The sequence below is a fragment of the Netta rufina genome (assembly GCF_964035555.1).
Source record: "Netta rufina genome assembly, chromosome: 10".
Lineage (NCBI taxonomy): Eukaryota > Metazoa > Chordata > Aves > Anseriformes > Anatidae > Netta > Netta rufina.
Genome location: NC_140133.1, coordinates 5,450,684 through 5,462,983, shown reverse-complemented (window position 1 = coordinate 5,462,983; position 12,300 = coordinate 5,450,684). Strand labels below are relative to the sequence as shown.

General features: G+C 42.4%; 1 protein-coding gene across 7 annotated transcripts in view; it reads right to left on the bottom strand.

Moving 5' to 3' along the window:
• Positions 1-12,300, bottom strand: part of RAF1 (Raf-1 proto-oncogene, serine/threonine kinase) — a 77,694-nt gene that overhangs the window by 30,966 nt on the left and 34,428 nt on the right. For 5 of the 7 annotated variants that reach the window (XM_084292569.1, XM_084292568.1, XM_084292572.1 and 2 more), the window contains exon 2: positions 5,834-5,889. The gene's annotated coding sequence lies outside the window, so the exon portion shown is untranslated. Of the gene's footprint in view, positions 1-5,833; positions 5,890-6,031; positions 6,051-11,194; positions 11,291-12,300 lie in introns of those variants that run through there. The other 2 variants (XM_084292570.1, XM_084292571.1) reach the window with 2 other exon arrangements.

Below are 12,300 nucleotides of genomic sequence, written 5' to 3'. Positions count from 1 at the left end.
CCAGCCAGGAACACCGGGACTCTGGCAGGACACGGGCAGCCACCACACACCTTCCCTCCTCACCAGCCACTGGTCTTGGGGCTGTTATCCGGACAGAACGGGGCCAAAACGACTGCTCCTTAAGAAATAAGTGAAGAATTACTCACTTTTCCACTGCCCTTTAGCACAGAGGAAACTAGCTTAGAAAACTATATAAATAAATACCAATTCTGAACACAAACAGCTCGTTTCACATACCAGTGTGAGGTAAGAGAATGGCAACTACTTGAACTGATGAAAAATGTATAATCCCACAACGTACACACATCATCTGAACACATACACACACTGAATACCAAAAGAAGCACAACAGCAGGAGCCAACAGGACACGGGTTGATCCCACTTCTGGCCACCCTAAGACGTAAGACGTGCAGTGGTGTAGCCTGCCTTTCAGTGCCCAGTCCCTTGTGCCCTAGCACCGATTCCTTTATCTATACGGGGACTTTGCTCCAAACAGCAGTCCATGAAAGCCACTTCCACTGAAACTAAATTTTTTACTCGAAATCTTCCAAGATCCACACCAATTCACCCCAGTGCAAAGCTATCTGATATGTTCTGAAGAGAAGTTTAATTTAAAACAAAGGAAGAAAGATTGTGTAACGCTGCCTTCATAAATACATCATTCTTAGTTTATGCTTATTCCAGAAAAACTAGTTTTTCTTCCTTTAAATGAGTTACGAGCCTGTTTTTGAAACATAATCATTACCAGATAGTAGATCTTTACACTGTGTTCAAGTAGTCCATTGCCAGCTGAATGCTTTCACACATCTTTTTAAGATTTTTCTTCCTGCTACTCTTCACTTTCATGGAAATTACTACAGTCTGTCTACAACCGAAAAACTGCAACAACAGCATTCAGATATTATTTTAAGTATTAAAGTACGAGCATATTGATCCCCTTCTAGAATCAGTACCAGTAGCAAACTGATTTAGTGATTTATTTCACATTAAACACTCAGGCTGCATGGAAAAAAATCTCACTATTCCTCCTCCTTCCACAGCTGTACTACGTGCTGGGACCAAGACTGCATCTTTACCTGGTATTTTTTGCACAGATGGCAGATCTTGATAATTAGTAATTTGTACAAGCATTAAAATTGAAAGCACAAAATGGCTACGTGACGCACACACCTAACTCTAAGCAATTCCTAGAGATCCCTCACTGAACAGTCCCAAAGCTTCATTTCCAAAACCAATTAGGTGGAAAAATCTCTGCCCAATGATAAACACTCCAATGTTTAATAGACTTCAGGAATCTTTTTTCCCCCTCATCAAAGCAGACATTGGGGAGCAGTACATTTGCTCTTATCTAAGCTTTACCAATACACTCTGCAAATGGTGGCATTAGAAAAATTTAATCCCATTCCAAATACAACCAACACTGAACAAAAAACTGGTTTAATTACTGTGAAAGTCACATTTTCCTGAATCAATTTGTCTGCTAGAACAACTTCTAGTTTCAAGGTTTGGTTAATCCTAATTAATAATATCAGAAACTGAAGACAAACTGCCTGCGTATCGTACTCACGCTGGGAGAAATGGAAGCATGGAGAGGCATCCTTTGGTCGGTAAAAGCTAAAGTAAGCAGTGAGTCAAAACAAAATCCTGTCCATTACAAACTATCTAGCAAATCTAAAAGATACTTTAAGTTACTTTAACTTTTTCTAGAACCACAAAAGCCTTTAGTTTGAACTGTTCAAACTTCAGTCTGTCTTCCTGAAGAGTGCCAAGCTGGTAACGAGGCAGCCCCAAAGTTCACAGCGTACAAAGCTGAACTCCTCTCAGTAGGCTCAGTTTAAGTGCCTTGCCCTTTCCTTTATTTCTGAAACAGATACCAAAACCTTTTAAAGAAAATGTAAATACAGTTCCCTCCTCCCAACAAACACATACACACTTTGCCATTTTTACCCACGCAAACACCCAACAGTCATACTCATAATGTATAACTCAACAGTCATAATGGCATACATAAATGCAAAGCGAGAGGATAAAAAAGAGAAAACTTTCAAAAAAATTAAAACTTTCAAAATGAAAACTTTTCTTAGAAGGTAGAAGCTTTAAAATTTGCTTATAAGAAATGTTTTCATCTCTGAGAGAGAAAGCTCACTAATGTTTACCCGAGTCTTTCTTAGCCCCCCTCCCATACAGCAATTTTCAATTGATTTAATATTGCATGGGTGAGCAATTGTCTAGGAAAAGCAACACAAAACAACAGCAAAAAAATAAATACATAAAAACACCACACCAAAGAAGTGTCTTCTCTGATATATGGTACTACATTTTTAAAAATAGTTTTACATAGCTGTAGAAGATAAAATACAGAGCCATTCCTATCCTAATAAATACAGCTGTTATGCACGCAAACATAAACACAGGGCAAGAGTTGGGGTTGGTTTAACAACCCAAGCACATCTCGCGTGCATCTAGAAGGCTGGGGATTTTCCTTCTGATGTTTTGCATTTAAAGAGATGAACACCATAAAGCAAGGTCCCTCTTGGTAGAATTGACTTAAAAAAAAAAAAAAAAAAAAACACAGTTTTTTTTTCCTAAATGTAATTGTCCAAAAAAGACAAACAAACAAACAAAAACCCCTGACCCACAAAATACAACCTTTCCACCTCAGTTATTCTGATCTTTTAAGCATCTTCTCTAACCTTTTTCTCAGCCATTCATTTCTTATCATTCTGTTGCTGCTATAACTTGAAGGTATTCAAGGAGGGAAAACACGGTGCGGAATACGACCGCTCAGTTTGATACACTTCCAGACTGATTAAACCTTTGCAAGTCTATTAATTTTCTGTATTTAAGATCAAAACTTTGGCTAGTAAGCATAAACCAAATCATACTGCTCTGCTTTTACAGCCCCAAAGTTCTAAACTGTTTTTTTTTCTGAGAAAAGCAGAACAAGTGTAAAACATTAAAAAAATAATAATAATAATAATGGTATTTTGCATTTCTGAAAGCATGATTAAAAAGAAAATAAAAAGCATTTCCTCTACAGCAAATACAAGCAGCACGCCATGCTGGTACTTCAGCTCTGCAATCATGGAGCTCTTCAAAAAGCACCACCTTCTATGCCAATTCTCAGTAAAGGCATAGGAAACCATCTTTCTTAATAAGTTTCTGTTCCTAGGCTGGATTTTGGGCTCTGGTTATGAGGTATTTATCACAAAAGCTATCTGCACCTTTGATTACTTTGTGCCTGCTCTCCTCCTGGTGGTTGCAATGGCTCCAGGCTACTCTTCCTGAACACCTGCTGCTAACATCTGTTGGGCTTGTCCTTTCCACATGGAGAGCCTGCTTGTCAGTCACCCATTTCTTCACAGGGAGTTGATACCAAGTTCAAACTCCGAGCTCTGTAACTTTCCCTACGAAAGCCAAATTCCTTCAATTAGAAGAAACAGAAGCACTGAACACTCTGCGGGTATCTAAAAGAACAGAAAGTGATACAAAATCCAAACCCTTCCCTTTCCCAAAGCAAAGAACAGTCCCAGGTAACAAGAAAACTGCTGTGGGCATATCCAAGCACTCGATCGTACCTTTTTACAGTTCTAGTTAAGTACTGTTGATGACTTTAGATTCACAATAAATAAATAGAAATAAAATTACTTTTAGAATTGTCACAAAAGGATGAGGGAAGCTGGGAAAGTATGCATTTTTTTGCACTTATGTCCAAGGTTTGCCAACAAAGCATCAGAATTCAGCAGGATGTAAAACCTAAGCTGATTTAGTAACTGTTACCTGAAGCATAATGCCCTAGAATATTTATCTTATAATCAAAATTGATAAATATCAAGAGGTGTTCACTCCATGGCTTTAAGGTGTTCTCCTACATCTCAGACTACTGCAGCTGAGATGATATTTCAGACTCTCACTATTCAATTTAGTCAATTCAAATGCACTGCTAGAAACAAAAAGCATACCGAACAGTGCTTCTTATACCTGACTGTATCAGAGTCACATCACAAGGCACCCTTGCCACCCTCAGACTTCTTGTTTCTCACCACGTTAACTTCTCCATGAAGTTCCACGTCCCTCCAGGAAAGACCCAGGCAGGAGGCAGCCCTTCAGGGGGCTGCGCAGCGCAGAGCAGGGCTTTGACTTTCCACGTGTATGGTACGTTACAGGCAAGGCAGCCTCTGTATGTACAGCTGATAGCAAGACTTGTGGAAAAAAATGCTTGTCCATTCTCAGACATGTGCTTATTTGCATTTTGAACTTGCTCATGCTTGAATTGTTTCAAGTATGGATGAAAGCCCCAAACTGTGTTTAGAGTTCCCTGGAACTCATCCACTTTACAGCAAGGATGAAAAAGTTACTCAAATGTCAGCAATCCACCAAACGCCCTTCCCACACAAGTTCTCCAGAATTAAACAAAAGCTGCTGAGAGCCTCAGCACAAAGAGGCCCCGGCTCTCTCCTCCCCAGCTGCATGTAGGAAACGAAGCACCACTGAGGACACCACCATGGCTCCTTAAACAAACCCCAGCTTTGCTGAAAAGGAAGGCAGCCCAAGATTAGGTTAATTAAATAACTACTGGGAGGTGCAGCTTATGAAGGCTATGCACGTCTGAATTGTTGTGTACAGTTCAAACGTAACACAACTGCTATTAAAAATGTTACAGAATAGCAGATAATGCTGCATGATCTGTTCAGTTAGAGCAGGATTCAGTGATCCAGCTGAGTCAAGAGTTAGCTGTCCTCTGCACTCACCCCGGCCAGTTTTCAACTGGTAAGTTCAGTTTATGACATGTGAGCCCTGAGCCAGAACCAGCAGAGCCCCAGGGAGGTCAGGGCTGCAATTTTAAGGGCCTGGGTATGGACAATGTACAAATCCACACCCGAGGGGCGAGGGGAGAGTAGGGGCAAACAGCACCAAGAAAGGATTGGAAGGAACCTTGAAGATACATCTCTGGGAGCTTCCAGCATGAGAATTGATGATTCCCTTTGGATTTTATAGCCAGTTATGTGCACCCGAGAATGGTTCAACGTATGCATCTGCAATATGAACCAAACCTAACGTGGTAATACTCCAGTATTTTAGTTACAAAGTGCCTGGACAGTTTTACCAATGTTCTTTTACTGTTTCCAATGCACAGGTATACGAAACTTGCATAAAACAGCAAATAAAAATTGAATCTAAGCAGAATTTACCAACTGAATACAAGCAAAATTACTTAATATATGCCAAACATGCACTGTCCTTAGTGCCTGAAGAGAAAAATTACATTCCGGTTTAACTCTATCTTACATTATCTCACTAAATACTTTTAAGAAATTACAGTTCTTACCTGGGTGGGGTTTTATTTATTTATTTAGCAGAGTGTTTCAGAGGTACAATCTCAGAAAAACAAAACAAAACAACCAAAACAAAAACCTCACCACTTGAAAGATAACGCCACAGACTTGATTTGTATCAGGTCTACATTACCCACAACAGATCACAACAGTAGTTGGGAGAAAGGCAAATGCTATTTAGAGAGAAGTATCAATAAAGTTCTAAACCGGGGAGGGGTTTTCCTCTACAAAGTAAACATCCACGGAGACTGACTAAAGCAAGAGCTTAAGTTAAACACGCGCTTCTGGTAAAGCAAATGCTGGAACTGCTGTAGACATCATACCAATTTTGTGGAATTTTTCAAAACACAAAAAAGCAAATTTCAGCAGTAGTCAGGGAATACAAGCACAGAACTCGGTGTGCTAAGGTTCCATTCCTACTAACGGTGACCAGGGGACTTGGAAGAAAGGAAGAGGCAGAGCAAAGAGGAAGGGAAAGACAGAAAGTGGTTTATACCTTTAGTTCTCCTTTACGTGAACGAAGTCCTATGACAAAACGATGAAGTACATCATCTGTGGAAAGTAATACAAAAAAAAAAAAAAGAGAGATTTACTACTTTAATAGACAAACATACACACCAAATTAATAACCAACAGATTATTTCATGAATTACATCTGCATTAGGGTTAACTTGTCTTCTCTCTATTCTACTACCTTTCGGGGCCCTCCATGATGTTTACACACTTCAGGGCAATGAGATGCACTGTGTAAGGCCAGGCTGCAAGACAACCAAGACAAACATGCCAGTAACAGCTAAAGAATCTCATTCTTATTCAAGAAACGTCATAAAAATCTTTTACTGCTGAAACTCACTAAAGTAAACAGCAAGTACATCCTGAACGCTTTCTTCTCAGCCATCGGGCCCTTACTTACACAGCAACCACCTCGCTGACTCAAACACTGCAACAACCCCTGGATCCAAAAACAAGAAAGGAAAAGGTAACAAGGCAAACCTCTGAGGCTCTCTATCTTGTGTACAAGCATTAAGTGCAAGAGGAGGAATTCCCAGGGAATCTGCAGAAGCCTTGGTTAAAGATACGAAGCTCCAATTAGTTAGCAGGGTCTGCTCCAAAAGGTTGCCCAGGGGGCAGCTGGGTTTCGAGCACCTCCACCAACACAAGCTCTGCACAGCTTCTCTGAGGAGCCCGGTCCAGAATTTGACCACATGCAGAGTTTTTTTTTTTTTAAAAAAAAAAAAAAAAGTGATTTTGCTGTGTTCAGATGGAGTTTCACGTATCTGAATTTGTGCCCATTGCCTCCTGCCATCACTGGGCCCCCTGAGAAAAGCCTGGGGTCCTCCCACCAGGTATTTTTACGCATTGACACAATTCCCCGAAAGCCTTCTCTTCCTCAGGCTGAGAAGTCCCAGCTCACCCAAGCCCATCCTTATATGAAATAAGAGGAAGTACACAAGGAAAAAAAAAAAACAAAAAACTAGAAGAGCCCTTATATTGCTAGTTCACTTTCAGTTGCCAGTACTGTCTCTCCTGGACAGGGCAGGTGTGTAGGGGCAGGAAGCTGCAAGGATTTTACCCAAAACAGCAAGCTCCCAAAGCCTAGCAAGAAACCAGAAGAATGCTTTGTGATCTTCACCCTACGCTACTTATTTTAAACCTCCTGACAGTCCGAACCGTACATCTGCCCAGCCTGCACAGCTCTCTGCAGCCTTCAAGCATGCTCCACGCAGAGCACTGCGATGCTTTCCGTGGTGGAAAAGGATAAAACAGGGGGACTGTGGAGCAGGCAGGGAGCGGGGGCCTTCGCACAGCACCGAACAAGCCGAGGGCTTTAGTTCTAGCAGGACTGGTGAGCAACGACTGAACTCAGGGAGAGCATTTGCTAGCAGAATTGGCAAGGAGGAGAGCGTATGCAGTGAGCTGACAAAAATCCCAGCTGTTATTGCAGACGGGAGGCTCCATTAAATCTGAGAAGTAGAATTGTTTACCTAAGACAATAGCAAAATCAAGGCAGAAGAAAACTACGCTGTGCTGGAGGAAGTGTGCCTACTGCAGGATTTCCACCTGAGCCACTCCACAGGACAAGGGACAGAGCAGGGGAAGCAGGTGTTCTGCACGGGGAACACTGAAGGAGAGCACGCTCACCCCAGATTACTCACAGTGTCCGAACACCACCTCCAAAGCAGTCACGATTGCTACGATCACACCGAATTCACAGACATCAAGAGTTTGAAGCACAGAGCTGTGAAGCGGCAGCTGTGTTTCGGTGCTGTCAGGTCACTTTGGAAGTAGATGCTGACGGCGTTAGGAAAGATACCCGGACCGGACCGGAGAGGAGAAGCACAGAAGCTCAGCATTTCGCTGTCTGTGAGCCCGGCAGCCCGCAGAGGGGACGTTCTGGGTGTGCTGCTGCCCATGCAGACCACAGCATCACCCTGCCGTGCCACACTCGCTGTTTCCTCCACTGTGCACTACCATCGGGCAGGCAGATATGGCACTTTGTCACTGAAAATCTATTCTGAGCAACTGTATTAAATGCATTTTCTGTTGAGCGAAGGAACCGGCAGCTTAAAATTAATTAACACTCGCTGGCCTTCTTGGAAATTATGACAAAAAAAAAAACCTCCTACTACCCTTACTCCTCGGCTGCGCTATTAACTCCCATCTTTCAAATTACACTGCCTATTTAAAGGCTCCACATGGGAAACTGAGACAGACAAAACACTCAATATACAAAGGAAACCAAAACAGAAAAACAAAAAGAAAAGCCTCTTCCAGACATAAAATATGCAAACAAAAAATAAAAAATATCTTGCAGCCACGGCAGTAATATTATTTCTGGTGACTGAAGGAAAAATATTTTCAAGCTTGAGACAATTTTAGTCTCAATCTGCCTGATAATTTTATTGAATATTTTCTTCAGAGCATATTGTGCTTCTGCAAAACAAAATAATTCCAGGTACCGTCCTGTAATTTAACATCACAAGGGCAGATCTTACTGGAATAGGTAAAAATAGCTCTAGTGAACATGCCAAAGGAGAGTCTTTCCACTATATGGCCACTGCTTAGATTGCAACATCAGCTGGCTCTCTTTTTATAACCTCTTGATTGCCAGTGAACAAGTTACACGGAGAACTTAAAAGGTTTGAGGAACAGAAGAGCAAGCTCCGAAACCCCTTTCAGCTGAAATCAATCCACTGGACCACCGACACGAAGGCTTGGTTGCAGCACGCTGTTAGTGCCTGGGTAAGCTTTCCAATTGCTTCTAAAAGCATTTAAAACAAATGATGTAATTCTGAAATACAGCTTATTTTTTGCTAAATGCCAGCACAAAGCTAGAGGCTTGCACACTCTCTCATTTCTTGTGGCTGCAACACAGCCTGGGAGCCCCCTGCCTCCCACAGCACCTGCCCTGGGCTGCTCCCCATCAACCCATTTGGGCCAATTCCTGCAAACACATCCCCCAGCCCCAGGCACCTTGGAGCACCTGAGGATGTTCTCTTCCATGCTTCCACAGAAAGGCAGCATCCATGGCAGCACAGACATCTACAGCTGCTAGGGCAGCGCTCAGCAAGGCACAGGGGCTGCTGCGCTACAAGCTCAAGCTCTTTTAGCCACCACTTGACTTACTGATGGCCGAAACTGCTCAGCTTTCTAGCTAGGTACAAGGAAACCAGTCTCCTCCCACCTTCAACACCACGCGCAGCCTGATGCCTTCTCAGGCCTACGTATTGCTACTGACTGGACACGGCTTTCTGCAGTTATTGAAGGGGAGAGGGAAAAAAAAAAGACACAAAACAGCAGGACGTGACTTAGCTTGCACAAAGTTGCTCTTACATTTTTTACTTCGTTCTATAAAAGACTGAAGGAATGTCAACGTATTTAACTCTCCGTACGCTTGGGATTGCTGCCCTGGTAAGAACCATGCCTTATAGCACCCCGCGGCCCCAGCAGTGTGTGCCTATACGAGGAGCTAGGCGTAGGTCTAGCAGGAAGAGTTGGGACACTGGCCGAGTGTTTTTACAACCATGCAGGTTTTACAATAAAATACAATAAATGCACAAAGAACTGATAAAACAAGCGGGTATTTTACTGGGCTTCTGAAACAGATCAGACCTAAAGAAATTCAGGTTCTGTTAGAGATTAGTAAAATAATGGAACTTTTTACCTGACAAGAACTTGCAATTAACAGTTGCCAGGTAAACTCTGAACCTCTGAAATCCTGAAAAAAGGAGTCACATCCCACAGCACATGTGTCATCAACGTTAGGTGCAACTTAAAAACAAAGTTTCTAAAACAAACCTTAAAAAACTCAAGTTTTACTGCGCATCAGAACACGCCTTTTCAACTGGAATAACTCATTTCAGAAGTTAGCACAGGTTCTTTCATCTTCACATTAAACAAGAACTTTACAAAACTGTTTTATTTTCAATGATGACGACTTGGGAATCAGGTATCTAGCATTTTTGATAGCAATAAATTAGGAATTTTTTAAAATCTTATAAAACTTAACTTGTATTTCTTCCTCCCAGCAGCACTGCCATGCCTGAAGCCCTCCCTCCCCTGCAGGACGGCCGCCCCCGTCCCTGCAAACACAACTTCCATGCCAATTCCACGCACCTGCAAGGGAATCCTCACCTTCACCTGTCTTACTGGGATCCCCAAAAAACTCGTGTGTAAAGTATCGCATGCAATTTATTCTGAACAGGGGGAGAGATGGACTGAAGCAGAAAGGCTGGCAATACCCAGCTGCCCAACAAGCAGTTGTGGCTGGGCAGGGGGTTGGGAAGGACACCTCCATCTTCTCCGCAGGTAGGAACAGCGGGCAGTGCCTTTAGTGCTACTCTAACAGACTGAAGAGACCACTCTAGAAAATCCCAAAAGCACGGCCAGACTTTGGGCAAGCATGATTAAATGGTGGAGAATGGAACAAGACAGTGGAACATGCAAAAAGCCCCAATTACTGATGGAGGTGACAGAGACATACACTAGGGCAAATGACGGCCAAACTGAACGGCTACAGAAAGACAAAAAGGCCAACTGGTTGCATATGAACCTTTCTCAATACATACTTAAAAGTCAGCCCTACAAAGGTAGCATTAAAGACCTCTTTCTTCTAGCGGGGCACCACCTTGCATCTCTCTGGGGCCTGCCTCTGCAGCTAGGTGTTCCTAAAGCACTCCTTGGCAGAGCCCTACCTTCTTCTCTAGTGGAAAAAGTTATGTAACAAAGCGCTGTGATGGGGGCTCTGAGCCATTTTTTAAAGTCTAAACCTCTGAGCTAGCTTTAATTAATATGGTTAACCCCACGCCACACCCAGCTTCACGGTAGTGAAGCAACCTCCCTGGCTTGGGAACTAAAAATACACAAGATGTCTCAACTGCTCTTAACCGATACTGTGTACTTCAAGTGGAAGGCCTATGAATTCACACCTTTTTGTCAGCTGTTAGCCAGAAATGAGTACTTTGGTGTGAAACCAGCAGCACGCATGCAGCAAAAGCTGAAGTTTGAAACAGAGCCACCTAATGCAGCAGTCCAAGGCCACTGCAGCCATCGGTCCAACACCTGCAAAGAGCCCCAAGCAAAGTGAGATGACCCCACAGAGCAATGCCACTGAGCTGGCAATAAAGGCCCTGCCAGCAGGTTGCAGATAATGCAAAGACAACGAGGCAGAGACACACACTCACCATGCACTAAGGTTACCTGCAAGGCAATTCAAAGTCTTTTGCCTGAGCTAAAACCAGTCGGCTCTGAGCTGTGCTAGAGCCCTGCCGTGTTTGCGGCAGCATGCAGACGTGAGGAGCATGCCCAGGAGAAGCAGAGCACAGACACACCTGCGACAGCAAACAACAGCGCTGACCTGCGTTTGCCACTACATTGTTCCACACGAATCCTGAGCTTTTGCTCAAGCTGAGCTCTAAAAAGCTCGTCACTCCCCATGAGCGGGCAGAAACCTCTGCAAAATAAGTGATTCGACCGCATTAGATCCCTTAAAAAATACTCCGTTATGTAAACATTCTTGCTTATTATCGGTTACAATTCTTAGCTCTGAAATCTGCCCAGAAAATGCTCCACTCCTTTCCCAATGACTCAAGAACTTTTGTTTATCCTCATCTACTGTACGCTCTGCAGCATTTCAGTACACAAGCTGACCATATTCTATTAAACTGTAAAAGGTCAGCACACACTGCTGCAATAAAATCAACTTTGTGTGAAATAGATGACATTTATAGTACAAACACAATATTCAAGTCACTAAAGGAATAAGCGTATGCCAGCTGCTTTTCAAAGCAAAATTGTTGTTTACAGAAAAATAGTGTACGCAGCAAGAGCCAACAGAGCACTGCGAATTATTCACAGAACTCTGTCCAAAACAGACTTGCTTTTCAGAAAGCCTACAAACATCACCAAATATATATCTGGATCACCAGTGGAGAAAGCCGTACAAAGTAAGGTGCATTTAGTTCATGCTGTCTCAAAACAAATAAGCTAGTGCACGGTCTTTGCTTAAAAAAAAAAAACTTTTTAATTTGTCATCAAGGCAACATTTTTCCCCCATTTCCTAGTGTTGTATCATCCTTTCTTTTAATTAACTTGTAGAGCTGACAAAATGCTTCCACAACCTTATTCAATACACAACAGATTTCTAAGTTAGAAGCTTCTTTCAGCTACTAGATTTCATACCAGAAATACCAAAGGCTTTTGTGGAAGCCATCGTGTACCACATTGGTTCAATGGTGATGAAAACGCCTGCTCATGTACAAACTGATCTTAAACTTACTGAAATCATGCTTAAATTATCATACTTGAAATTTTAGTTAACTCATAAGTTTTAATCTTGCTTTTTTTATTTTTGTTACTTCCTGAAATAAACATAATTTGGACTTATGCAATTCGGTATTTTTATGAGAAACAGAGCGCTCACTTCTATTCCTCTTCTCGCAGCTGCAGTCTTTAGATTTCTGC